Below are 4826 nucleotides of genomic sequence, written 5' to 3'. Positions count from 1 at the left end.
TTTGTAGAGGTTTTTGCTATAGGGCACGTGCACTCGCCAGACAGACAGAGAGAGACAGAGAGACAGAAAGAGAGAAATCACCCCCCAGGGGGGATGACCACGCCACAATCCCTTCTCCTCCATTCTCCTCTCTGGATCTTGGGCACGCACGCACACGCGCCTGGCGTGAGTTTAAGCCACCAGGTCCGGGACGCAAACCGCGGTCGACTACGTGGTAGTCCAGCGACATAGCCATTACACTAACTGCTGGTCCCGATTTCTCGCTTTCTATCTCTCTGTCTCTATCTGTCTGGCGAGCTCACACACCCTATAGCAAAAACCTCTCCAAAAAAAGAAAAAAAAAAAAAAAAGAAAAGACAAATTGGTTTTATTTTGGAATATAAAGAAAGGAATAACCTAAATACTACTCTGGAATTAATTTTGATCAAGAAAGACAAACTGGAAGGTAAAATAGAAGAAAGGAATACAATCATGTTATGCTAGAGCTTCTGGTAGATAAGAAGGTGACCTCTGGGCAGAAAAATGTATCCTCCACATAAAGAAAGTGATTTGAAACAGCTGAGGGAGATACATGCAGATTCTAAAAAGAAAGGTTATGAGAGGAATGCAATAGCTCAAAATCGAAATAAATAATTGCTGACATATATTTGGTGTGTATGTATATTAACCCAGTTGATCCTTTAAATTGTTCCATAAATGTTTGATGATTATCCTATTTTTAAGGTTGAATAAACTGAGGCTAGCAAGGTTCAGCACTTGTTGAAAGACTAACAACTAATAAATGGAAGCGGGAGATTAAGAACCCTGGAAGTTCGACTCCAGGGCCAACACTGTCAACCAGTATCGTAGTCTATGCCAGATGCAATGGCCCCAATAGGTGGCAAACTTTTTCACAGTTAGCTAATATTTTAGGCAGTTTTTTTGGTCCTCTGGTTTCAACTACTAAACTCTACCCTTGCAGGGTAAAATAGCCATATATATTTATAGCATTATATTTAATATATAAATGAATGCAGCTGTGTTATAATAAAACTGTACTTATCTGCACCGAGTATAAAATAAATATATATGAATTATGAATATATATGTGTGTATACACACACACTCCCACACACAGACATATCTTTTATTTCTGAGCAATTTCAGGTTCGCAGCAAAATTAAGCCGAAGAGGTATTTCCCCTCTATCCCCTACCCCACAGATGCACAACACCCCAGTCAGAGTGGTACACTCATTTTAACCAATGAACCCACACTGACATTGTTATCACCCAAAGGCCACAGTTTACACTAGGGCTCACTTTTGGTAAATTATGTATAATTTTCACACGTCACAAATTATGAATCATGATTTTTTTTCCAGCCATTTAAAAATGTCAGAATCATTCTTAGCTCTTGGGCTGTATAAAAACTGGCAGGTGGCTGGATTTAGTCTAATGGCCTTAATGTCCCCACTTGTAGTCTATATTACAATGACTGAATTAGCAATGTCCAAACTGAGAATTCCATTTGTAAATGTTAAGTTTCCTTTGTACTATGCCAGAAAAGAAAGTAGTTCCAAGTCTGTTTTTTTTTTTTCTTTTCATTCCTGCCTTTATGAAAAATATGCTTGTATGTGTGGGAAGTCAAATTCTGGATTGCAAATCTATTTGGTGTAGTTATTGAGAAAAAGGATGGAAATCATTCTTCTTCTCTGAAGGGAACCATATAGAATCAAGGTTCTTAGAACAGGGCCTGAACTCAGATGCTCTGACTTCAGGATCTAACTTTGGCACCTAGGCAAGCTATCTAACCTCTTTGACTTTTACCTTCCTCACCTGTAAAATCAGAACGCTTGGGGCTAGTGGGTGGTGTGGTAGTTAAGATGCTGGATTTCCACATGGCTGACCTCAGTTCAAAGCCCACATCTGGCAGCTTGAAAATCATGCCAGACACTGGTGAATGTGAGCCCAAAATCCCAAGAAGAGAATGGAGGAGAAAGGATTTCAGCGTGGGATGATTTCTCACTTTCCCTCTCTCTGTCTCTGTCTCTCTGGCAAGCTCATACACCTTATAGCAAAAATCTTTAAAAAAGAAAAGAAAAAGAACATTAATAGTTCCTACTTGATGGGCTTGTTGTGAATAGCAAATAAAACTGTGAAGTGTATCATCAGTAAAATAAGAACTCAGTGTACTTCAAAATGAATGACGAATACTAGTGAATCAGAACACATTTTTAATAGCACAGAGCATTCCAATTTTGCATCCATAAAGATGAAACACACTGCAGTTCAGCTTTGCAAGCACATTAGAACTGAAATTCAACTGATAATACTTACTTCACCAGTTATTAGTTTAATGCCAAGTCAATGGGTTGAATGTTGCAGGCTACATTACAGTAATGCAGTTTTTAATCTTACCACTGAGCACTCTAGCTTCCTCAAAAAGATTTAAATTATGACTTTTAAGCTTATCTCAACTCCCTTTTTAGGTTCTAATAGGTATCTATTTGAAATGCTCTTTTCAGATTTTCCGTCTGTGCTACTATTTCATGTTTACTCTTCTATTATACTGACTTACTCAACCATGAAACCAATTGTAATATGCCATATTAAACCTACTTCAGATAGATTTCCAAGCACCTGAAATATAATCGGATTTCTTTAGAAAATGTGGGGATCTTTGGTCATGGGTGATTAATGACTTAAGCCTTCTAGGAAAAGAACGCCACCACAGAAATAATTGCTTCACTCCATTTACATGAGTTTGCTTTGAGAAGAAGAAAGTGAGGTTTGCATTTTGCAATTTCTCTAAATTTTGTCTTGATAGTGCCACTTTCTGATAGTGGTAGAAACTGGAGGACATTCCTTGTATTATTTCAGAAGTCTAATTTACATAAAAGATTATATTAACTTATGCTCCGTTATTGTTCCGTATGTTGAAAGAATGAGATAAGGGAGGAAAAAGGCTCCAGTCTCAAATGTGCCTATATTTGGGACTTATTGGCAGAAAGTGAAGATCACAGGGAATTGTGTTCAAATGAAGATGTCTTTGGGACATATTAAATAAGATTACTCCAATTGTCAGAACTTTGTTTCCCAATTGAGAAAAACAGGTTGAAGAAGACATTATAAGTACTCGATTCTCCTTTCTTATCCTTATTTCTCTTTACAACTTGAAGAGGGAGAGGAAACTAATGTTTTGAAATAACATTTGAACAAGCAAAGGCAAATTTTCAAGACCTTACAATTAGCAAAAGTCAAATAAAACCAAACAAAACACACAGTTAGGAAAAGGAACATCAACACCTATTAAATCCCCACCATAATAATTGTGCAATCAAAAAGTTATCCTAGCTGTCCTCTCATGGCTCAACCTCTGAATGCTGAGAGTTGTTGAATAAAGTAAGACCAGGGCAGAAGCATATACAGACTCTTATCTCAGGACCCGTCTTACTAAGAGTTCAAGCGAATTGCCTTCTTTTCAGCATCTACTAACTGGGTGACCTTTAGCAAATTACAACTTTCCTGATGTTCTCACCTGCAATTAGGAGTAAACAATACATCATGTGGTCTGGTGACATTTAATTCCAGTAGTGGATGAGAAGCATTTAGGACTTAGTGTATGTGTGTTACCTAGTAAGCATTCGCTTTTATTATTTTTATTACTTTAATGGATCAGGGACACTGTCATAGACGTCACAAAGACAGGACCAGACATTCCTGGGAACCAATTCCTGCCAGTGCCCTAATCATGTGGTGTGGCTAAACGAGTGGTGCTCCACTCAAGGCGGAGACCTGGTGGTTGTCCGCTCTTTAACCCAAATTAGAAAAGAATGAACAATGGGACCAGCAGTTAGCATAATGGCTATGTCGCTGGACTCCCATGTACTCGGTCCCGGACCCAGTGGCTTAAAACTCACGGCGAGCGCGTGTGCGGCGTGCCCAAGATCCCAGAGGGGAACGGAGAAGGGATTGAGGCGTGGCCATCGCCCCTGGGGGGTGACTTCTCGCTTTCTGTCTCTGTCTCTCTCTGTCTGGTGAGCGCACGCAACCTATAGCAAAAATCTCTCCAAAAGAAAAGAAAAAGAGAAGAGAAGAGAAGAGAAGAGAAGAGAAGAGAAGAGAAGAGAAGAGAAGAGAAGAGAAGAGAAGAGGAGGAGAAGAGAGCAGAGCAGAGCAGAACAGAACAGAACAGAATACTATGGATTTTGGTGTGCGTGTCTTCATTTTTTTTAAGGTAAAAGGGAATTCAGCTTAAAGACCTGTTCTTTATTTTAAGATTATAGCCTTTCGTACTTTTTCCCATTCAAATTCACTGGTGACGTCTAAATAATTGGACTTTAATTTCTCAAAGTGTTAGCAAAATTAAAGTGTGGCAGTTCTATTCTAGTCCCGGAAATATGAGAAAACACCCAAATTCAGATTTGACCTCAAACCCTTTCCCCTTCAAAAACAACGCAGGCACGACCAACCCACCCGAGGAGACGAGAGGAGAGACAACCCCCCGTGACCTCGCGGCTCGCGACCGACAGTACCGGATGGGGTGGAGGCGGCGAAGGGAGGTGGGGCCCAGGAGGGACACGCCCTTTCTTACGCAATCCTGCCCGCCAATTGGCCGCGGTGCCCGGAGTTTCAGCCAATCCCCAAAGCTTTTGAAAGCGCCGGCCAGACAGAGCGGAGCCGGGCCAATAGGCAGCGGCGATATAGATTCCTGGATAGCGGGTGCGTGGGTCTCCGCGACTGCTGAAAGGGAAGCTGGGTGGTAGTGGCCGTGATACTTCAGCCCCCGCCCTGCGCGTCCGACTGGAAATCCGCCGGGAGCCACCGGGGCGTTCGGAGGGGGGAC

The 4826-nt window shown here is 41.1% G+C and overlaps 1 protein-coding gene across 7 annotated transcripts in view; it reads right to left on the bottom strand.

Annotated features, from left to right (window-relative positions):
• The window catches only part of LOC102483771 (glutathione S-transferase omega-2), a 39634-nt gene extending 34816 nt beyond the window's left edge, over positions 1-4818 (bottom strand). For 3 of the 7 annotated variants that reach the window (XM_006166409.3, XM_006166414.3, XM_006166415.3), the window contains exon 1: positions 3519-3840. The gene's annotated coding sequence lies outside the window, so the exon portion shown is untranslated. Of the gene's footprint in view, positions 1-3518; positions 3841-4456 lie in introns of those variants that run through there. The other 4 variants (XM_006166412.1, XM_006166411.1, XM_006166410.1 and 1 more) reach the window with 4 other exon arrangements.
• Between the last annotated feature and the right edge of the window lie 8 nt (positions 4819-4826).

The sequence above is a fragment of the Tupaia chinensis genome, unplaced genomic scaffold (genome assembly GCF_000334495.1).
Source record: "Tupaia chinensis unplaced genomic scaffold, TupChi_1.0 Scaffold144255_1, whole genome shotgun sequence".
In the NCBI taxonomy this organism is placed as follows: domain Eukaryota; kingdom Metazoa; phylum Chordata; class Mammalia; order Scandentia; family Tupaiidae; genus Tupaia; species Tupaia belangeri.
Note: the sequence above shows the minus strand (reverse complement) of the source record. Positions and strands in the feature narration are given on the sequence as shown.